The 25,731-nt window shown below is 35.5% G+C and overlaps 1 protein-coding gene across 2 annotated transcripts in view; it reads right to left on the bottom strand.

Moving 5' to 3' along the window:
- KHDRBS2 (KH RNA binding domain containing, signal transduction associated 2) overlaps positions 1–25,731 on the bottom strand; it is a 2,078,353-nt gene that overhangs the window by 1,010,936 nt on the left and 1,041,686 nt on the right. The window lies entirely within an intron of this gene.

Here is a 25,731-nt window from a genome sequence, read left to right as displayed (position 1 = left end):
AAATTACAATTGCCACATGGCTCTGTATTACATGGGCCTATATTAATATGACCATCTTTAATATCACATAGCATCCTTTTCAGATTCTTCTTATTCCTATATTGAAATTTTGGAATGTCACCTACAATGTTCTTGATGTCATCATTTATTTCGAAAATTTTCCAATATTTACCTATGATGTCCCTAATCCTGAAGCTGTCTGAGGTAAAGAAAGTCATAAATTTCACAACAGAGGAGTTATGTTCATTACCAACATTTCTGCATGGAATAACTGGACCAAAATATGGAGTTGCAATGGTACATCTTAGATCAGGTAAATCCTGTAAGTTTCTCTCTACCTCATGTTCGTTGTAACCTCTCTCTAATAATCTATCCTTCAAAGTGTCTAGTTCTAAACTAAACCCTTTATTCGTGGGATTAAGTCTAGAGGCCCTTATCCCTTGTCCTCTTATAATGTTCCTAAACACAAATGAAGGGTGCATGCTGGATCTCATTAACAAAGAGTTACTGTAACAGGCTTTGCGAAATATACCAGTGTTGATCAATCCATTGGGTAGTTTCTCAATGTACAGATCTAAGAACTCAATCTTGTTGCTTGAGTAATTCAAAGTAAATGTAAGAAAACTAGTTAGGTTGTTAATGGTTCTTAAAAATAGGTCTAATTGTTCTGCCATTCCCTTCCATAATAAAAAAACATCATCGACAAAACGTCGAAAAAATAAGACCTGTTCCATAAAGAGTTCTGTTCTAAATAAAACCTTCTCCTCCCAATGCGCCAATACCATATTCGCATAGCTATTGGCGCATGGATTGCCCATGGCAACTCCGTCTACCTGCTTGTATATGATGTCATCAAACATAAATACATTGTTGTTTAAAACTAGTTCTAAAAAATATAGTATTAGATCAATTTTTATCATGCTGTAATTGCTATGCTCTCTCAAATAATCAGATATAAAAGTTATCCCTTCTCTATTTGGTATAACTGTGAATAATGACTGTATGTCAAGAGTAACAAACACATACGGCCCTAACTCAGACTGATCCCCAATGCATTCATATAAATCAATTAAGAACTGTTTCGAATCTCTCAACACAAATTTGTTGTTATTCAATATAGGTCTGAGGTTCTTCTCTATGTATACAGATAGATGTTCTGTAGCCCAACCACGTCCTGACACTGTCGGTCTCATGGGAGGATTAACTAAGTTCTTATGAATTTTCGGTAGTCCATGCATAATGGGTATTAATGGTTCTTTAATAAGTAAATACCCAAATAAATCTTCATCAATCTTTTTATTTAAGTGTAGGTCTGTTAATATATTTTTGATAGTTTTCATAATATTGATTATAACATTAGATTCAATAACTTCATAAAATCTATCATTTAACATATCCTTCATGGCTCTAAAATAATGGTTGATGTCCATGACTACCACTCGGCCTCCCTTGTCTGCTGGTCTGACTACAATAGTGGTATCAGCCTGTAGACTCTTCAGGCTCATTCTCTCTCCATGTGTCAGGTTATCAGAATAATAATGTCTCTTATCTCTTTTCTCATTGTAATATTTATGTAATTCTTCTTCTGTTAACCGCTGATAAGTTTCTACAATAGGGTGATTGACAGGAACATAATCACTAAGTTTCTTAAATGTAAATTGTCTATCTGTCTGTGGTGTAGAGTTATTGTCTTTGAACAGTAATTTCAACATGATATTTCTACAGAATAGTTTTAGGTCTGTTATAGACTCTGTTATTGTACTGTTGCTCTTGGGTATGAAATTCATGCCTTTGTTCAATAATGCAATATCATCAATAGTTAAAGTTCTATTTGAAAGGTTAAATACTGAACCAATGCTTATTTCTTCCACATTTTCTTTAATGTTTGGTTCTGAGGAAACTCCTCCGAGTATTTCCTTTTCTGACGTCCGCGACTCATAGAGCGCGTGCGTCTTGGGCCCTTCTCCATGCGTACTGGGAGGGGTAAAGAAAGTCATAAATTTCACAACAGAGGAGTTATGTTCATTACCAACATTTCTGCATGGACTAACTGGACCAAAATATGGAGTTGCAATGGTACATCTTAGATCAGGTAAATCCTGTAAGTTTCTCTCTCGTGTTCACCTGGCCGAGATACAATAGCAATAATAACAACAATGGCAATCAAGTTCAGGATTCTGGTGTTTTGATGTATAACTCGAGTAATACTTTAAATGTTTGTTCTAATGTAACTGATGTGAATGCATCTCATAATGTGGTATACAGCACTGATAATGTGAATACTAACCTGAGATATAGAAATACACACAATATAAACAGGCTAGATGGTGTTGGTGCTAGAATGCCTGGTGATAACACCACTACTAAGGAAAGAATGCTGAATATCAGTATGGGATATAACAATAACAATATCTGTGATGTTAATGTCAATACCCATAGATCTACTACTAACACGAGCAATAATAGAAGTGTCAATATAATTGATTCGAGCAGAGATACTCAAGGTATCCAACCAAATATGAGTAGAACGACATCTTTAGATGCTGACAAGAATATTTCAGACACTGTAACCACATCTCAAGGTGGTATTGTATTGCCAATCAATCAAGGGAATGGGGATAATATGACTAGTACACACGAAGGAAATACAGAACCCATTGGTGATAATTCCAATGATTCCAATGATGTGATTCACATCATACATCCTAGTATGCATGAAGAAGCAAATTTGTACCCGACTGTCCAGGTCATTAGAAACAAGCCTACTGCTGAAGCAGTTGTGAGAAGGAAAATACAGGACACTAAGACAATAATCAACCCAGAGACAGTCTTGAATGTTTCTTTTCCCCTCCCAGTACGCATGGAGAAGGGCCCAAGACGCACGCGCTCTATGAGTCGCGGACGTCAAAAAAGGAAATACTCGGAGGAGTTTCCTCAGAACCAAACATTAAAGAAAATGTGGAAGAAATAAGCATTGGTTCAGTATTTAACCTTTCAAATAGAACTTTAACTATTGATGATATTGCATTATTGAACAAAGGCATGAATTTCATACCCAAGAGCAACAGTACAATAACAGAGTCTATAACAGACCTAAAACTATTCTGTAGAAATATCATGTTGAAATTACTGTTCAAAGACAATAACTCTACACCACAGACAGATAGACAATTTACATTTAAGAAACTTAGTGATTATGTTCCTGTCAATCACCCTATTGTAGAAACTTATCAGCGGTTAACAGAAGAAGAATTACATAAATATTACAATGAGAAAAGAGATAAGAGACATTATTATTCTGATAACCTGACACATGGAGAGAGAATGAGCCTGAAGAGTCTACAGGCTGATACCACTATTGTAGTCAGACCAGCAGACAAGGGAGGCCGAGTGGTAGTCATGGACATCAACCATTATTTTAGAGCCATGAAGGATATGTTAAATGATAGATTTTATGAAGTTATTGAATCTAATGTTATAATCAATATTATGAAAACTATCAAAAATATATTAACAGACCTACACTTAAATAAAAAGATTGATGAAGATTTATTTGGGTATTTACTTATTAAAGAACCGTTAATACCTATTATGCATGAACTACCGAAAATTCATAAGAACTTAGTTAATCCTCCCATGAGACCGATAGTGTCAGGACGTGGTTGGGCTACAGAACATCTATCTGTATACATAGAGAAGAACCTCAGACCTATATTGAATAACAACAAATTTGTGTTGAGAGATTCGAAACAGTTCTTAATTGATTTATATGAATGCATTGGGGATCAGTCTGAGTTAGGGCCGTATGTGTTTGTTACTCTTGACATACAGTCATTATTCACAGTTATACCAAATAGAGAAGGGATAACTTTTATATCTGATTATTTGAGAGAGCATAGCAATTACAGCATGATAAAAATTGATCTAATACTATATTTTGTAGAACTAGTTTTAAACAACAATGTATTTATGTTTGATGACATCATATACAAGCAGGTAGACGGAGTTGCCATGGGCACTCCATGCGCCAATAGCTATGCGAATATGGTATTGGCACATTGGGAGGAGAAGGTTTTATTTAGAACAGAACTCTTTATGGAACAGGCCTTATTTTTTCGACGTTTTGTCGATGATGTTTTTTTATTATGGAAGGGAACGGTAGAACAATTAGACCTATTTTTAAGAACCATTAACAACCTAACTAGTTTTCTTACATTTACTTTGAATTACTCAAGCAACAAGATTGAGTTCTTAGATCTGTACATTGAGAAACTACCCAATGGATTGATCAACACTGGTATATTTCGCAAAGCCTGTTACAGTAACTCTTTGTTATTGAGATCCAGCATGCACCCTTCATTTGTGTTTAGGAACATTATAAGAGGACAAAGGATAAGGGCCTCTAGACTTAATCCCATGAATAAAGGGTTTAGTTTAGAACTAGACACTTTGAAGGATAGATTATTAGAGAGAGGTTACAACGAACATGAGGTAGAGAGAAACTTACAGGATTTACCTGATCTAAGATGTACCATTGCAACTCCATATTTTGGTCCAGTTATTCCATGCAGAAATGTTGGTAATGAACATAACTCCTCTGTTGTGAAATTTATGACTTTCTTTACCTCAGACAGCTTCAGGATTAGGGACATCATAGGTAAATATTGGAAAATTTTCGAAATAAATGATGACATCAAGAACATTGTAGGTGACATTCCAAAATTTCAATATAGGAATAAGAAGAATCTGAAAAGGATGCTATGTGATATTAAAGATGGTCATATTAATATAGGCCCAGGTAATACAGAGCCATGTGGCAATTGTAATTTCTGTATGTACATAGATACAAATTCTTCTTTTTTACATCCAGATACAGGGATAGTTTTCAATACTACTATGGTAGCGAACTGCATGACCAGCAATATAGTATACTTAGCAGTGTGTCAAGCATGCAAAAGCTACTATGTAGGTAAAACTAACCGCAAATTTAGAGACCGCATCAGGGAACACATTTACCACATCAGAAAAAGCTGTATGAATAATGCCTTAGCCAAACATGTGGCAGATAATGACCCCTCACATATCTTTCATTTTAGAGTACTAGAAGTTATACCTACCAACAGGAGAGGAGGTGATATTCGAAACCACACTGAGGACAGGGAGAATGACTGGATTATACATCTAAGAGCAGACAGTGGAAAAGGATTGAATGAGAGGGTATCCATAAAACCGAAATTAAGGAAAAGAAGGAAAATTAAGTAAGACATATATTATATAAGGCACTTTCCTCAAGGTTTATATCTCATTATGTATCTTGCATATGTTGTTTGTATTATACATATTATTAGTCATGACACAGAATTATGTATATTTAATATTATTGCAGTGTTTTTACACATTTTTTATATATATATATATGTCTCTTAAGTCTCTCATGTATAATATTTTTAATTTTTTAATTTATCAGTGGAATAATTCACAGATGTACAGGTTTTCTTAATGGTATGGCAATACGTGAAAGCCATTACATATTTTATATTAATGTTGAAGAAGTGATACACTCCATACATTTATTGTATATATATAGGGTTGAGGATGTCATATTTTAGATGGACTTTTTTCATTATTGAACACTAGTATTGAACATATTTACTAACACATGCACGTATACCATATTTACTATTCCTTACAGTACATACATGTTATATATACATCCCTATATTTACACCATTTGAGATGTACTTGACATACACGTATATTGCAGCCATACACACACACATACACATTAGGATATATACACTTTATTTATACATGTATCACATTTTATTCAATTTACTAGCATTCATCAATATACATTAAATATTACATATATGCAGACATGATTCATATAAATGTTTTTATTTTTATTTTCATTTTTAAGAAAAAAATTTTCATATTTTATTACATGTTTATATAAGTGCTTTTGCACAACATTTGTGCTTGGTTTCTTACAGTTAAATTAGATTCATATAATTGACATTTCCCTTTTAAATATGTAAGGAGATTGCTCCTAATTGAATTGACAAGACTATAAAAATGGCATTTTAAAAACACTTGTATAAAACAGACCTGAGGAAGCTACTTTTAGCGAAAGCGCTTGTCAAATAAAAGTTTACATTTATTTTCATCGAGCATTTTAGTGTCTTTTGAGATTCTCTTGGAGTTTGGACACCTTCAACTTGTGTATGCTGCTCTGCTTCACTCTCAGCCTTTACAGCTTTATGGATTAGACTTTCACTACACTTTGGCAGAGAGAGTTTACCGCAAGGGTGGTTTCATCTTAAACCTAATAAATATTTGTGTTTCTTCTGCAAACATGAAGTGTGGTATTTTTTAACATAGCAAGGCAAATACCCACTTTGTATTTTGAATAATGGGATTTAACTGTAAAACAAGTCCAGCAATATTGGATGAATCCCACATTTGTTTTTTGTATGTAATGAGTCATGATGTACTTATTGTAACACCTTCATTTTAATTAATAATTTCCCTGTGGTTTGTTTGCAGTTACTTCCTGTTTTAATTATAGTATGGTAGCGTTGTCTACTCCTGAGCAGTCCTATCTTTTTAAAAAAGGTTTAAAATACAAAATGCTGGGGCCATGTTCAATATGGCTAACTGAGAGCAGTAAATGGTGAAAGCACTGTTACTGAAAATTTTTCTATGATATAATCAATAGTCTAAAAATTGGAGATACTTGTTAGCTAACTTTATTCACTAATAATCAGAGAAAAGATTTATAGCTTCAACTTCTTTAAACACTGTAATTTTTCAGCTGGTTGGTTAAGAGAGAGAGAAGAGACTTCAGTATGAACACTCAAGAAAGGGTAATCAGGATTCATGTGTTAAAAAAAGATATCCAGTCACTAATATCTAGCATGTAACATGTATTACGTAAAAGGAACAAACTGGATACCAAAATAGAAAGTTTCAAAGAAGAGGCCGGAAAGAAGATAGAATGTTTAGAAAGTCTTATGAAACAACAAAGTGCACACATTTGTAGTACGGAAGAAGTTTTAAATGACCACGAAGGGAAAATAACTGAAGGTGAGAAGTGAAATGAATATATTTAAAACAAAATGGCTCATAGATAAAGCTAATAATGTAGAAAATAGACTGAGAAGAAAAATCATTAGAATTTATGATATATACCTGAAATGTATGAGGGAGACAATATAACAAATGTCTTAAAAACCTGGCTACATAAAACATTAAATCTGTGTGAATCTTTATCTTTTGGAATTGAAAAGGCACATAGATCCCTGAGAACATCTTTGAAAAGGAAAACTCACCACCACATTCAGTTACAGTTATGTTTATGTCTATCATAGAAAAAGATCAAATATTAAAAACAGCATGTTTGAGACCACCTTTTAAAATAGGTGAATTTGTAGTCAGATATGACATTGATTATTTCAGTAAAGAATAAATAAAAGAAAATCATGCTTAAGAAGAACAATATTAAAGCCACTTTGATGTTTCTGTAAAGATCAAATAATTTATTTCTGAAGGAACCAAAAGTTTTAACACACCGGGTGAGGCATCCACTTTTGTCAACAAAAGCAAAATCCTTAATAATACTGAAGAAATGGATTGGAACAGTATATTCTTCTAGAGACAGAGTATGCAAAATTCCTGGAAAACTGCATTTAAAAGTAAAAAGCTTAAAAGCAAACAACTTTTATTCTCTGATTGCAGAACTGTTTTTTTTTTTTTTTTCTGACAGCTTTATTCTTTAAGTTAAAGGTTTGTATTGGACTTTAAGCTTCAAAAGGTATGAAAGTATGTGTTGCTATTTTAAGCTAAAACATTTTTCATGATAAGGAATATAAATGGTTAGTTTTACTGTTTTACTATATTTACAGTGAAATATTTAATATATTTGATTTAACCAAACTTATAAAAGTATTTATAAATGTTAGACAAATACTTCATGTAAGAGAATGTCTTTAAATTATAAGCAATAGAACTGATAACTTTAAGACTAAGTTAAGAATTGTATTTGTCTAGCATTGCTTAGTATGTGCATTGCTGGGTTAAATGAATGTCAGATCTATGCAATATGCTAATTAAAAGGGTTTTTTTTTTCATTGTTCCTGTGTAACTCATTCCTTTCCCATGTCATTTACAAAGCAATTCATACTTAAAAAAGCTTGAGGATATTGTCAAAGGTAAATTGATCTACAAAGGAAGCTTGTCCAAGTTATATGTTAATTATAAACAGTAATAATAATTTGGATGCCAAATTCTGGAACTTTTTTAGATAGTAACAGATTGAGGGACTCAGTAGATGGTAAGAATAAAACTTTGTTAATTAAATCAATTAGTCAAACTTCTTCAGGTATATACTGGAAAGTTTTTTATGTGGAAATATATACATAGAATGTTTGTTACTCCCTATAAAATCTATAAGTTTAGTAGAATGACTTCTTCCATCTGTTGGAGATGTAGTAAAGATGTAAAAACTGACTGCACACTTATGTTTATGGGCTGTGACAAATTCAATGCATATTGGGAAGAGATAAATATGGTTTTAAGGGGTTATGGTCTGATAATTGTTTTTAACCAGATCAGTAATACTAATAAATGTTCACTTCCTGTATCTGTAAAACCAAAACAAAGAATGTTCTGGAGTCTCCTGACAGTAGCTAGATAAGTTATTACAAAAAAATGGAAATTAAATTCAGTTCCTAAAGTCAAGGAATTTTTAAATTTAACAGCAACTATGTAAACTGAAAAGAAGTGATCAGAGCAAGATCTATAAGTCTTACTAAGACTTTCAGTGGTTGGGATAGCCTTGAAATATTGCTATTGAAATACTAAAGCTCCTAATGTGTTAATTGTATAATATTACCTTGATGATTCAATGTATTCCTAACATCGTATAAATTGTATGTGATGTATTTCGCCCTTTCTGTGTATGTATTGTAAATATGTTACATTAATAAATTATGTATTTAAAAAAGCTAAATTACAAAATGTTAAAGTACTGTTTAATCAAAATAAAGCAAAACAGACTGTTAGGCTATAATAATAATGCAGATACAGACTGGCAAACAAGCCTAATAATTAGACCAGTGGAGGACAATCTTTCTATATTAGTGTGCTACTCAGGCCGATACTAACTTGAGGGCCATAAAATGCGATATTCACCATAACCCCTTTGTAGTTTCATCTACGTGGTCATAAAATGCCATTAGACTTCTAAAATAATACGGAGACAAACTTTAGAAACAAAATGTTAACAATGAAACAAAGCATCTGAAAGCTAACATATTTTGATCATAAGAAATATGATGACAGAGAAGAAGAGAAATTGAATAAAGGAGCACAAAAACAAGGAAAGAGACATTTATTGACATCTTTTATCGGCATCTGGATTTTAAAATAGCTTAAGCAGGAATCTCAACATGAAGAATAAATGTGTGTATTTGAACATCATCAAAAATAGTGCAATTTTGTGTCATGTGAAGATAGAAGAGTATATGTGTTGTAGGTAGCAATAGGTCAAAGATGGATCAAACATGCTGTTTATAAGAACTCTACCTCCAGAAAGAAGAAACACAAAACATAACAAATCAGTTATTTCCAGGAAACAGATGTAAGCCTGCAGAGCTTAAAAGGCCATTTCACCAAACTGGGCATACAAAAGAACTGTAACACACTGCACTGCAAAGCGCTGTATAGAAGCTTCTAGTGCATACAGTTCTACCATAGAGTGTAGTTTGTATGTTCTTTACATATAAAACTACAATCTCATTCACTATGGCTGAGCAGATACTTATAACGTATTTTCTGTTCTACTTGCAGGGAATAGCTACTAACTGCTAACAACTACTAACAACCTACTGTCCAGCTCTCAGCATGGTTTCAGGCCTAAACAGAGTAAAAACACAGCTCTCATTACCTTTACAGATACCATTCACCACCTCAAAATTGAAGGACAGCTAGTCTTAGCTATTTTCCTAGACATGTCAAAAGCTTTTGACACTTCCCATCAGCTTCTACTTAATAAACTTGCCACTTATCATCTCACTATCTCAACCCTAACTTGGTTCCATAGTTATCTATCTAACCGCCAACAGGCTACTAAATGGACAAACACCCTTTCTCCTCTATTAGCAGTCACCACAGGAGTACCCCAAAGCTCCATATTTGGGCCTTTTCTCTCTTTGTCATGTTTACCAATGACCTCACTATGGCCACCCAACACACCACCATCATCCAGTATGCTGATTACTCCACTCTTATCTGTCAGCCCACTCCTTACAAGAACTGTAAAATAAAATGCAAAAGTCTTTCCAAGACATTGAAAATTAGGGTCTATATTAGAACATCGAAGTTTCAAAACTTTGAATGTTCTAATATCGACCCCTATTCAGCAACAGCTGAAAATATCGAAGCAACAGAAAACCAAATTTTTTCCAAGGGTAAGAATTTGGTTGTCCATTTCTGTTGCTTCGGTATTTTCAGCACTGTGGTGGAAAGTTATGGGTCAGGTTCATGTAACTGTGTGATTGAATGAGGGTTAGGTTAGTTAGGGTTTAGGGTGTGGGCCATTGTGTGGACGTGAGGGTTAGGGTGGGTTAGGTGAGTTAGGGTTAGGGCACGCGTTAGGAATGTGTGCCATTGTGTGGACGTGAGGGCTAGGGTGGGTTAGGTGAGTTAGGGTTAGGACGCGGGTCAGGTAAGTGTGCGATTGTGTGGAAGTGAGGGTTAGGGCGTGGGTGAGGTGAGTGTCTGATAGTGATGGACCTTAGGGTTAGGGTTTGGGTTAAGATAAGTGGATAGTAGTGTGTGCCAATGTGTGCCATTGTGTGGACGTGAGGGCTAGGGTGGGTTAGGTGACTTAGGGTTAGAGCGCGGGTCAGGTAAGTGTGCGATTGTGTGGAAGTGAGGGTTAGGGCGGTGTAGGTGAGTTAGGGTTAGGGCGCGGGTGAGGTGAGTGTCTGATAGTGACGGACCTTAGGGTTAGGGTTTGGGTTAAGGTAAGTGGATAGGTAGTAGTGTATGTATAGTTAAGTGTAGGGTTAGGTGTAATATTTTAGGTGTATGTATGTGGATTGCTGTTTGGTGTACTTGTGTTGTGTGTATGTGTTTTGGAACAGCAAATATTTTCCCTAGGAAAAAAAATTGCTGTTCTGTATGTTCGATGTTTTCAGCTTTCGCTGAATAGGGGTCGATATTAGAACATTCAAAGTTTTGAAACTTCGATGTTCTAATATAGACCTGAAAATTACCTCACCAATCATCTACTCATTCTCAACCCAAATAAGACCAAGCTGATATTCTTCTCCAGCAAAACATCCAAACGTAGCACAACACCTCTTGCCATACATTCCTCCAGTAGGACAATAATCAAACCTACCAATCAGACCAAGCTACTTGGAGTTACAGTAGATGATACTCTAACATCTGATAAACACATATGCCTTACTATCAAAAAAGTTCACTCCAAACTTGGTGCTTTCTACAGGGCCTTACATAACAAGCTAGACTTGCCACAGCTAGATCTCACTTCCTATCCACCCTCCTCTACTACTCTCAGATCTTTACAAATCTATGCAAAGCTGACCTAAAAAAACTAGCATCCTGCTATAACAAAATTGCTAAGTTTGCTGCCAATCAACCTCATAAAATGAACCCCTGCTCAGTTCTTCGACAACTCAACTGGCTGGAGCTTCCCAACCTGTTAGTGTTAAGGCAACTTTCTATTACCATAAAATCTTTTACAAATCCATGGACTGTCCAGCTCTTTCAAACCTGTTACAGCCTACCACTAAGTGCAGGCTCCTAACACTAAGTGCAGGCTCCTAAGGGCATCCAATAAAATAACGCTAAAAGTATCCCTGTCTCATAACTATCATGCCAACTCCCTCTACTCCTATAAAATAGCCAAGGACTTGAATAATCTTCCTCATCACATCTCACATATTCCAAACCTGTCCACATGTAAAACTACCCTGAAAGATTATCTAAATGCCAAGTGGCTTTGTACCCTGTCTTCTTCCTGGTTAGTTGTCTTCATTCCATTTTATTTCTCTTCTAGTGCATGAGCGATCCTTTTTTCTGCTTATTTTTCATTTCTTGCATATTTGCTTGTTTGTATAATGTACATGTTAACTACCTTTTTATATTTGTGCTTAACTTATTTTTACTTACTATGTATAGTTTGCTATTCCTTCTAATATTCCTGTGATTGCGAAACATATTTTTTAACATACTTTAGATATTTGGTGTACCTGCTAACCTGTACTGTAACTTTAACTAATTTTTGTACTGTTCTGGAGGTTTTCCCCCCGGGTCTCCACTGAAAACAGGTTTCTGTCCCAGTCGTACACTACCCAGTTAACAAATGTAAATAAATAAATAATAAATAAATAATAACCTGTTATTTAATGTATGCTGTCCATTATCCAAGCACATGTTTGACGTAGCATTTCATAACTGGATACAGCTGACAAATAAAGCTGCAACAAGGAGGCCAGTTAGGCATATAGATCCAATCCTAGAGGATGTCCATCACTGAAGAAAAACTCTTTCAGTCTTTCTATTTTGTTATTATATGCCAAGTTCTAGATGTTACCACCTGCCCCCCCCCCCCCAAAAAAAAATCTAAATTTTCTGGCTGAATTATTGCAAAATAGAATTGCGTATATTTAATTCTGAAGGATCATAACAGTTACAGCAGATACTATTAAAACATTTGCTATGTACATGGTACATGGTTAAGCTTTTTTTTTTTTTTTGGAAATGGACCTTATATGTTATTACTGGTCCATTCTGTTGGAGAATGGAGGGCTGCAACAATCATCCATCTTCATAAAGGTGGGCTATCAGCTGCATGTCGAAAATGCAAAGCTATGAGATGAATTATCATTGAAATGACCAACAAGGACATTGGCAACCTACAGAAGATACTGGACCCATCCCTGTTTGGCTTTGTTAAGGGAAGGTCTTGCCTATTCAACCTGGCAGACTTCTTTGAGAGGGTCAGCAAGGTTATAGATGAGAGTAAACGATGCATACTGCATACCTTGACTTCGCCAAGGTGTTTCATACAATATCTCACTCAGTTATTGTTGACAAACTCTCAGAACAGGCATAAATAACTACATAACTCATTGAATTGTTGGTTGACACAGATAAGAAACAAAAAAAAAAATAAAAACAAATTAACTGTGCAGCACTGAGTGTCTTTAATAAAATGTAGAGGTTTTGGATAAAATTCTTTATCAGTACACACAGAACCCATTCATATTCTCTATGGTTCAAGCTGATCAAACACCAGGTATTAATAAAATGGTCTCTTTAAAGCCAGTTCTTAAACGCAAACAACTGTGCTTTAGATAATTTTGTGTTAATTGTTTTATTACTTGTGAGGATTTATTGGCTGTATAGCATCGTGTTATTATACACATTTTACTATTTAAATAGTGATTTTAGATGTGTGTTATGTACTGATGAACACTCAGCATTGCAGAGTCTGTTTTTGTGTATCATTTGTTTATGGTTCTCTGCTTTACCTCGTTCTTTTATATTTCTTGGCTCACAGATAAGACCCAAGAAGTAAGGATTAGTGAGACCACCTCCACTATGAGACAGGTCACCTGCCGACTAGCCCAGGGCTCTGCATTGGGCCCACTTCTGTTTGACATCTTCTTCATAGAAGTCAAGGTTAATATCAAAGGCCTCTGGGTCACCAAGTTTACAGATCAATGTAAACTGGGAGCTATCATATCACCATGACACCAACATATTACAAGAGGGTCTAAAACAAGCAAATGACTGGTGTCAAAACCACAGATTAAAACTCAACAAGAAGAAATGCATTATAGTACCCTTTGGGATATTGTACAATCAAGTTAACAACTGCATTGATAAAACACCCCTTAAGAGTTGACCTGATAGTTAAGTTTCTAGGAATATACTTAGACATCAATCTGGCCTTTGACCAACATGTAGCCAAGACAGTAAGAAAATCATTCCATGTCATCAAGGGTATGCTATCCACATCCAACGAAGTTATAGTACCACACTTTACTCAGCCCTTATCAGACTTGTCATTGAGTACAATATCCCCCCCCCACCTTTGATATGTACCTAACAAGGCACTTGCAACAGTTAGAATACTCTCAAAGGTTTCGCACCAGGAGAATCCTGGCTATGAATGTCCTATCCTTCAAAGATCACCCTAAGGCCCTATGTCTGTATTCAGACTCCTACAGGTTACTTAAACGTGATCTATGCCTAGCATATAAGGCATCCTCAGATCCAGCTCTGGTGGATCTCTTGAACATTCACAAAACAAACATAAGAAACTCCTGAACTTTGCCTGGGAAATAACTAGAACATGCTGGAGAAACCAATATGTGTCTCAAAGGATCCCAGCTCTACGGAATAAACTCTCCAATCTCCCCATCTATGGGAATCAGAGTTAATCTCTGACCGTATTAAAATGAGAAATCACAAATTCATCCCCAATCTGGCTCCCATGTCACTGATAGAAAGTGACATTAAGCAAATTAACCCCAACTAACATGCGCCCCCAACATGACCCTTATCTACCTCTTTACTATCATACCCCCTCACATAGGCAACCAAGGAATCCTAGGACAAAAATGGGTTGGATTGCATGGCTAGATTTGTAAAGACCCTAGTGGTCATCAGCTTTTTATAAACCTATTAATGAGAGAAGTTCAAAAATACTCAAACTGGCATATCAGAAGAGTCACAGAATGCTGGTAACAGCTGGTAATACTAGTTCCTTTCGGAAGTATCAGAATCTCTATTGACTTTAGGAAACTGATTGGCATTTCAAAGTTTCATAGCTATCAAATTCCCAGAATTAATGAGCTTTACATGAACTTAGGAAAGGATAGATAATTAACATTATCAGACCTAACAAAGAGGTATTAGCAGATGCCCTACATCCTCTCACTCAAAGGAAAAACTTTTGTAACCCCCCCCCCCATAACATAATCTATTCCAGTACGCATTGTGTTTATTTGAGTGCATGGGACAACAGTCTCTTTTTAGTGGCTGATGTTAAAATACTGAAGGCATGCTCATAATATGCTGCTACAAACTACACACATTTATGATATGGTCATCAATTCATTTAGAGGACTGACTGCCACACTTCCCAAAACTGTAGTCTGTATTTGAATCTAGTAGCCAGGAAGGCGTGAATACTAAGAGTAAGCTACAAAGGAAACTGGGCATTTGTGTAGTCAATAATGTGGTATATTGCACAGACCAGGAGTAGCATGAACATTAGTGGAAAAAAAAAGAGTCAAAAGAAAAATAAGCCTGTGCCTCTGCTAAGAGATAGGTGAAGTCTTGTTTTTACCTAGCTGGCTATTACAGAATGTTTATGCTTATTCTCCAACTACTGTCTACTTTCTGGCAGATCTTACAAAAGACAAAGTGATTGTCGAGGCTCTGTGGCCTTATGAGGAAATTAGAGCATTTAATAAACTTAAAATAATCCATTGTTCTGAACTTGCATTACTGCCTCCTAATGTTAGTAAAGATTTTGCCTTGTATGTCTATGCATCAGAGGAATGTTTGGGGACACAGGTATTCCAGCACCCTGTGCGTTATATCAGCAGAAAGTTGATCAATGGAAAAGGAGATACTCAGGCACAAAAAGGAAGTGTTTTGCGATCGAGTGAGTCCTCTTTTTCTTGAAGTATTATCATCTGATCAAGCATTTTAAATTGTAACTGACCCTGCCCCTCTACGGTGGCTTTGAAGTGAGACTGATGGACATACAAGACTTTTTCAGAGGGTATGTTATCAAGAGCCATGGCCTAGCCAAAAAAATTCTTGTGGATTGTCAAAGTCATGCAATCCTTGGCTATAAATAAAAAGAAAAAAGCGCAGATTAGCTCTGAGAGGAGTTTAGTTGAGTTGTCGCAATAATGAGCTGAAAATTTCAAACACTCTGAATATAATTTCTTCTTCTGGCTTTTCCTGGTTAGGGGTCGCCACAGCAGATCACCTGTCTGCTCATGATTGGCAGTGGAATTTTACAGTGTCGAGTTGCCAGCCCGGCACTCAACTTTCCACAGAAGGCACACACATGCACACACTCACACCTAGGGCCAATTTAGAGTATCCAATCCACCTACAGCATGTCTTTGGGATGTGGGAGGAAACCAGAGTACCCGAAGGAAACCCACATGACCACAGGGAGGACATGCAAACTCCACACAGAAGGCACCCCAGCTGAGGATCAAACCGGAGAACCTCTTGCTGTGAGGCGGCAATGCTAACTGCTGTACCACCGTGGCCACCCGAACATGCTGAATATCACTACAGATATAAATCACAAAACTGCTATTTTTTGCAGCAGACAATTCCCCCATGCACCCCTGGGTCTATATTAGATTACCAAATGCTTAAAAAAGTGGACAGTGATTAATTGACCCTATGTAACCGAAAGCTTACAATGTCAAAGTGTCAGAACAGCGATTTTTTTCCAAGGGAAAAATTTGCTGTTCCAACAACAAAAAAAAAAAAAAACAGTTTCAAACATTACATTAAGTAGAGGGCTTTGCCCCCCACACCCCCTACTTAAATATACCAACTCCGAGACCGCACTACAGTGCCGAAAACAGCAAAATACCGGAGCAGCCAATCAAATTCTCTGCCAGGGAAAGTATTTGCTAAACAGCCACTTCGATATTTTGCGTTTTCAGCCTTTTAAGTTTGACCAAGATGCATTCGAAAGAATGCATCTTTGGTCTTCTAATATAGACCTGCACCCCCTCACTTCCTACCATTTCTATATACTAGCTTTGAGACTGTACCACAGTGGGGGGGGGCAATATCCCCATCCTCACTGCACCACTATCCCAACTAATACACATACATATCCATTTGATTCTTAGAGTTTTCAAGCTTTTCAGCTTGATACTGTGACATTCGTTCCTCCAAGTGATCAATCATATGATAGGGACCCTTAATTTCTCATTATTGGTGTATAAAAGAGGTATACCCATCTACAGACATGCAGGAAGTCAGTTCCTCATACGGAGGATCAGCACAAGATAAGAAGGAACTCTTTGGTATACTCTAAAAAGATTTGGAATGATAGACCAGGGGCTATTCCTAGAAGTGGAATCCAGACCTGAGTATGGCCTACAGTCTGTACTTTGGTTTGACAGTAGATCACTACTAAAGCATCTATGTGGCTTGTAAATATTTTGATGGAGAACAAAATCCTAAACCCTATTTTACTTGATTGAAAAGTTACGTGGGTTATGTTTTTTCATTTGTCTTTAAGAAAAATCTTGATGAGTGGATGGCAAATAGGAAATACACCCCGGGGATCACTTCTGTGTCTCTGCTCGACAGTGGCACAGGAAAATAACTTTCTTGGGTGGCATAAGCCATGGAACCTTGCTTTCTAGGCTTATAGCCTAGTATCTACCTATGAACCTATGAAGCTATGAATTTGAAGAATATATTTTTGGAGCCTCAAGTGTTAACTACTATGAATCAATTTACTTGTCGACATATGCTCTGCATTATATGTTTGACTCTGTAATGTATATCCTAATACTGAAATGCTCACCTGTGTTACTATTATGTAGTGGCCATGAATGGCAGACAGCAAAAACATAATCTGCATTGACACAGACAGTATGTGTTAACCAATCATCAGAGGTGAAATACCCATATTATAGGATGTGACCAGGACAAGTCCAAAAAGCTGTTCTGAGAAGAGAGGGAGGATTGGGTTATAAATATATCATAATGCTCCATTTAAGGTCCATCGACAGTTCCACATAAGGCCACCACACACTTGCACTTTTCCCATAAACGGCATATTGATACTACTTTTGTAAGATTTTAGATTAAACATGTACATTTCAAAAGCTTTATGTTAGATTAACTGTGCATTTGAAATCCTTATCAGTCTCTACTTAAGTGGTTAGTGGTAAAACATAAGTGTAAATCTTGTTCTTCAACTCAGATGACTTGTTTTTCATAGATTTGATTTTTATTTTATTGGGGGCAAAAGTCATGCCTTTGTGAGAGGCTAATATAATCTCAGAAATGTGCACATAGATTTGTACCTTCAGCTGTTACACATGGGTTCATGAGTATTCTCCATTAACAGCGGTTCAGTGAAGCAGAACTTTGCATCTTATAGCAAAACTGGTAGTTAATTTGAGCAAACTAATAAACCAGAGAGACTTTGGCACGACAGATCAGAAGACGTATTCTCCTTCTTCCTCTTTTCACTGCTGCATATTTCCTTGTCTTTTCCATATTTAATAATAAAACATGCATTGTTAGATCAGAAATCAGTACATTTGCCAGGAAATTTTTCAGACTTGCAGATTAAAACAGGATCCTACTTTTTTCATCAGATACATGTAAACACTTGTCTAAGGGCATTAAGGAATTCACCCCAGAAACAATTTAAAATGAGAGCACACAAGCATTTTTGTACGTATTTTGGGTAAGATTTATATCAATTGTCCTGCTGATGTTTTAGAAAATTGGACAGAAGTATGACAAAAGCAGTCTCCAAACCTGTCTATAGCGACACTTCAGCCTGAATACGTTAATGCAAACTGACTAAGAAGACTGTATGAATGAGATGCAGCAACTGCATGCAGGCTAATGCATGGGTCAAAAACTACACTTCATTTTCCGTAGCCACCAGCGGATTAACACGATGATTTATCTGCTGCACATGATCTAATACAACATTTAAATAAGAATAACTTAGCTAGCAATATAAATGCATTAACCTTGCTAATTCTATTCTATTCTGTGGTCATAACCCAATGTCCAGAAAACAACTCTGGGAATGTCATAGGTCAGATATCTTGTATACTGACAGGGTCAGTGAAATAGAATGTGTTTCAGGCTAACCGAATCCTACATTAGCCACATCACACTGCTATAGAATTCTTTTTAATTAGTAATTAGGCCTAATCACATCAACGGATCACCACACAAGAACAATCTCAAAGTAGGAAATAACTACAGAAACAGCATTTGTTTCAATTTGTTAAAGTTCAGAAACACAGACAGCAGTGTGTGTGACATGTACACTGTCACACCAATCATGATAATGGCACCACAGGTCTGCATGAAATGGTTCTGCTGCTCACAGTGGCAAACCCCATTCCACACGTTGCACTGACTCCTTTTCTACACAAACAATGCAGGATAGTGCCTCACTGCAATGTGCGTTATAGTAATGCTGATCTGACCAGAACTCTGATATAACTGCACCAATTTGGTAATTACATGGCACATATGCTCAAATGTACACGGGGTGTAAATTCTTCATGGTTTGAGTAAATCTGGGGAGTAATGCCTTGGCTGCAAATACTTTTTTGTTTTTTTTTTTTGCACACAGTCCCTTTTTGCACACAATCCCCTTTTTTGCACACGATCCCTTTTTGCACACAATCCCTTTTAGTATGCACACGGCACCACAAGGCTATTACTGTCTGACTAATTTACCTTATGTAACTGCGATTGTAATGTTAATGAAAATGCACACAGCACCCTGCCTGTTCACACTTTACTATTGGAAAGGAACTGTTGTTAATTTAAATGGCCTGCTAGAACTAATGTATATAAAGGAAGTGAAAATGGTTGCTCATACTTATGAAACATGTCTTTCTGAAGAAGTCTTGATAATAAATAAGATGAAAGCGCTAAAGTTCTACAAGAGTTGTTGGTGTGATTTACTATTTTTTTAATGCTTTTATTGTCACGAAGTTCAGTTCTTAGTACATATATATATATATATATATATATATATATATATATATATATATATATATAAACGTGTGTGTGTGTGTGTGTGTGTGTGTGTGTGTGTGTGTAGGTGATAGTAGTAAACAAGGAGGTGTGTGAATGCTGGAACTGTAATGAGTTGCAAGGTGTGCTATTTAACTGATGCTAGTAATGCAATATTTGAAGAGGTTTTACTATATCAGTTTTATCTATAATGTGTGCATGTGTATGTGCCTATGTAACAGGATTTGCTACATCTGAATGAATGCATATTCAAAGAGATTTTTATTGTATCTATTGACAGTTTGTTGAAAGCCAGTTAACTTACAGCTTATATATACCAGGTTGCACAATATCTATATCTAGATATTCCACACACACATACAAACAAACACACGTATCAATATCTGTATCTATATCTATATCTCTGTATAGATAGATATATTTATATATATAAATACATAAATATATAGATAGATTTAACATTCGGCAAATATGGGAATATCAAACGGCGGTTGGACGATTTCCATGTTGACAAACACTAATTGAGCAAGAGAGTTCATATCAGCAAATGGCATTGTGCTGATAAGACCTCAAAGTTATACGTACACATCGCGGTAGAGGGCAGACTGAGAAATCCATCCCTTTCCTCACTGTAGTGTGATCTCAGAGTTGAAATATTTAGTTAGCAGGGGGTGTGTGAGGCACAGCCCCAACAGGGGGCATGTAGTGGGGCTTTCCCCCCTGCAAAAGAGTGAATTCTAGGGTAGGAGCTAGACATACCTTATCTCCTATGTGGACATCATGTTTGATATTTGATGTGAGTCTCAAATCTCCTGAATTTGTTAATCAGATTCGACATTTACACCTCATTAATATGCATAGATTCGGCATTGTGATTCAACGTTAAAAACGTATTTTGTTTTTAACATCGATATTTTGATAGTAAACCTAGATATACATATATATGTAATGTGTGTGTGAGACGGACATATATGCAGGCCTGTAGCTGCAGATGTGATTAATGTATGTTTGGATTTGGTGCAATAATGTTATGTATAATTTGCCTGTTTTCAGATCTGGAAATGTGATTTTCTTGCTTGTTTGTTTTTGACCAGTTATTTATTGGAGCTGAATGTTTCCAAATGTATTTTCTGAAAAATATATATACGATTGAAGTTATATTTTCAGTGTGTAATAATTATACCTCTAATCAACACAGGTAAAACAGAAATAAAACAGTAACCCCAAGATGGGGTCAAACAACATCACATACTCGTGTTGTTATTATTATTATTATTATTATTATTAATATGATTATTATTATTATTAGTAGTAGTAGTGTTAAGCTGTGATTCATTACTGCAGTATAACACTAGAAAGAATAAAGATAGCATTTTGTCATCTCAGTAAAATCCAAAGGAATAAAAATTATCACTGAGATTTCTTATGCAAAATGCTTGGTCACATCAACGGTGTCTTAATTTCTATGAGTATTAGGAAGAGAACACAAATCATCACATTTCATTAATTACTTTTTGGAAGTAATTAAAGAAATCTTGTTAATCTGTGTGAATTACACTGTGACTGCTGTATAAAGCAACAGAATCATTGAAACGTTAGTAGCTTTAATTTGTCCCATAAATACATGCATCGAAAAAAGTGAAAAAAATTCTCCAGTCAGCAAATCCATCTGAAAGCAAAAGAAACATCGATAACAGAATCAGCACTGGAGAATTGAAAACTAGTTTAAATTTACTAATTGAAATCTTTGGTCAGCAAGATTCTATTTGGAAAGAGATCACACTATAAACGTGGAATGGGTATGCCTGTAAAAAAATGTTGGTAATATTTTCTTTAATGTCTTAAAAATATGGCTCTGTTAGATGTTATACAGTTAGAAACATTTTGCCAAACAGAAATTCACGATTAACACTTTGCAATGACAATGTGTGTGTGTGTGTGTTTTTTTTTTTTTTTACTTCTGATACCGGTAAAAGCCCACAACCTTAAAAAAAATTAGAAGTCTCAAACAAATTGATTTAATATGTACATGGATATTGCAGAAAACAAGTGCACTGACAGTTCCTATAATCATTAGGATTGTTAAATATTGCAAAAAAAAAAAAATAATAATTCATTAAATATCATCTTCTCTCAAAAAAGTAAACAAACCATTAAGTGACCAAAATGCATACCATAATGAAATCCTAGTTTTGGAAATAGGTAAGGGGCAGTCTTCATATGAGAAAGACCTCTTGTGCCCCTACATATAATATATTGCATAAGTCTGTGTGTGTGTATATATATATATATATATATATATATATATATATATATATATATATACACATATATATACATACATACACATATTTCTGGGATAAGCCAGATTGTCTGGGACAAAAGTAGCTAGCCCAAAACGTATGCATATATCTATCTATCTATATATATATATATATATATATATATATATATATATATATATATATACATACATATACATACATATACATACACACACACACATATATAGATATATATATATATATATATATATATATATATAGATATATATATATACAGGTTTACTATCAAAATGTGGAATGGCACTTACGTGAAATGGGGATGCCCGAATGCATGCTTTCCAGTTTTTGTAATGTCAATCTGGAAACGTTCGAATACTCATTAGTGAATGGTTGTCAGCATTCGCTAATATGGGATTGATGTTCTGATAATTCTGATACAGTAGGGATTGGAAAATTTACCCTTTTCCTCACTGTAGTGCAATCGTGGAGTTGAAATATATAATATGCAGTGGGTGTGGAGGACGCAGCCCCACACATGCAGGATGCAGGGGGTTTGCCCCCCTGCAAAAACATTACTGGTAACACAGAATTTCGACATTGGAACTTCCGGTGTCGATTGTCAATTCCATGGTTACTTCTGACATCTTGGTAATTCTATATTACCAAATTCGGATAACAAATTTGATCAAGATTTGACTTTTTATATTCTGATAGTAAACCTTAAAAGAAAAAAAGCAATGGCAACTTGTCGATGTCATCTTCCAGTCCCGCCAGTACACCCACCTCCTTGGAGTGTAGCAAGGAGGAGTCCCCTGATGTTGTTAAGGTGACCAAGAACAAGACATTGGTAGACAAACACAGTGAGGAGTACAGGATTTCTCTAGAATGCAATAATATCGTGGTGAGGAAGAGTCGTGACAAGTCCAAGCTGCACAAGATAGAGACGCAGCACAAAGTTCTGGAAATGAGAGCTGAGAACGAGAGGTTGCAAAAGAAGGTTGAACTCCTCACCTGTGAACTGTCGACACTCAGGATCTTATTTAAACAGATATCGGAACCTTTATTGGCAGCTTCAGCCCACTGCTAATGGACAGCGACAGATGATCTGTGTGTTACAGACAACAACGGCTGCTCAAGGTGCTCCTCTTGTAGCTTTCCCACCGGCACAGGCTACTTTGGCAGGGCACATGGCAGCTCAGTCAACAGAGATGCTTTAAGTCATGAGACCCATCATCACATCATGGGTCATGAGCAGCCAGCTGCACCTGGACCTACATGAATGCTTGGACTATGGTTTAATCCCATTTACTGTTCAATATTTTTTTAAAGAATGGACTAAATATATTCTTTGAATACTAATGTTATTTAAGAAAGAAACCTGTTGGAATATTGAAAACATGGCTGAAAACTATAATGATTTGGTGTCGACATTATTTATGTTTATATTTGTGCCATTTGATAAAGGTAAGTAAATCCATATAGCTATCTATGTATATGGATTCATATCACTTCACTGAAAGACCATTTCACTGACACCCATTTCACAGTGACCAAATCACCTAAAATTCATTTCACCTAAAACTCATTTCACTGACAAGTAGTACTCTAAGGCAAGTCAAAGGTATATGTCCTTTTCCCCAATGTAGTGCGATCCTGGTGTTAGTATATATAGTTAGGGGGGTGTGGGGGGCTGTAGCCCCCCACCTAGTTGGGTTTTACCAAATAATGTAAAACAAAACCAAACAGAAAACCAACCCCCACACCCCCCAACTATATATACTAAGACCAGGACTGCACTACAGTGGGGAAAAGGACAGATACCTTTGACTTGCCTTAGAGTACTACTTGTCAGTGAAATAAGTTTTAGGTGAAACTAACTTTGAGTGAAATGAACTTTAGGTGATTTTGTCTCAGTGAAATGGGTGTCAGTGAAATGGTCTTTCAGTGAGGTGATACGAATCTATAGATATATATATATATATATATATATATATATATATATACAGAGTGAGAGAGATACAGATACAGATATGGATATATATATACATATACATTTTGCCAACTTCTGCATCAGTCATGTGAAGAAGCAAAATAAGAAAAAATCTGTAGAGAACTCATATAATCTGGTTCATGATGCATTTGTTTCCATAATCTGCTTTGCTGTCAGGCTTTTATTTTTCCACTGCATTACCATTCAGTTCTTACCATATGCTTAAAATTCGGTAGCAATTCATTAATTCCGGTCTTTTTTTGGATCGCTATACACATCGTGCTGATTGTCTTATTCTTGGCAATATCCCACTGAGAATTGTGTTTTGAATTTAATTCTTTCACTTTACATTTCCAAACTCTGCAGCAAAGAGCAAGTAACTTAATCAAACACTGCTTCTTTGTTTCTCCTGATATGAAATAACTGAATTTAGTAGCCTTGCTTGGTTAACAAGAAAAGAAAAATGCTAAAAATGACAAACTTCTGTACTGTATGTGTTTTTATCATCATTAATAAATTATCTGTATTTCCAAAGGAAATAAAAAAAATTAAAGGTAAGAAGTTATTCAGTTTCAGTATGCTGTTATCCGTCATTCTGCTCTATAGTGTTCTTCTGACTTGTAGAAGCACTAACAGTCTGGGTGAAAACATTAGATATCACTCCAAGGGCAGAGGTAATTCAAAAGTCACAGAGTCAGAGCCCTTAAATAAATACGGTGGGCATTTTCTGGTCTTTGCCTTGAGCTGTCAGAAGTGTTTAACCAAAAGATATTCCAACTTAATATAGCTGGATGGTTGCATTTGTGAAGCTACTTCCTACTGATAGCTTTGACAGTGGCTGAATATCACTGTTCTCTGGCTTCATTTTCAAATCTCTGTGATTTTAAAGACCAAACTGAATGCATTGAGGGAAGTTACTTTATTTCAAATATTTTTCTGCAAGTGCACAGCAAAATCAAATACATAAAACTGAAACCTGGAATATAGGTCATTATGCAGTTAATAATGACTTAACCTAAGAGTCATAAATTAAGTTAGCTAGGTTATATATATATATATATATATATATATATATATATATTTATAATGAGGCAGAATTAAACAATGGTATCAGAAAGACACAAAATAAAATATGTAAAAGTACAACTGAAAATATTCAAAAACATACTAAAGAGAATGGTTTGTTACAGGAAACTAAAATGCAAGAAACCATGTAGGGGTAGCCAGTACCACTGTGATCATATTTTTTTCAATATTATAATGCTAACAATGAAAAAACATCATTGGCTCATACAAAGTTTTGCATTGAAAATCTAGTCAGTTTGAAATTAAATACTTGGAGAAGACATATCACTTCCTGCACCTCAGTCAGTCTGAGTATGAAATTCATCACATTTCATTGGCCTGTACATTTGTGTTCACTGGTCTAGAGACTTAAAAATGACTTGTTTCATTATGAAAAAGCAAAGAAAACAGAAAAGATATTGTTACTTACCATTGATCACTGTTTAGTGGACTTTCTCTTTTCCTCAAGGTTTAGATGCCATATCGTCGTTATATATGTTCAAAGGTGCTGCAAGAATCATCCCATTCAAAATGCTTCCTATGGCATCCCTC

Source organism: Protopterus annectens, chromosome 2.part1 (genome assembly GCF_019279795.1).
Source record: "Protopterus annectens isolate FY-2018-M chromosome 2.part1, PAN1.0, whole genome shotgun sequence".
Taxonomy (NCBI): Eukaryota; Metazoa; Chordata; order Ceratodontiformes; family Protopteridae; genus Protopterus; species Protopterus annectens.
The sequence above is the reverse complement of the archived record's forward strand: the minus strand, read 5'-3'. Positions and strand labels throughout refer to the sequence as shown.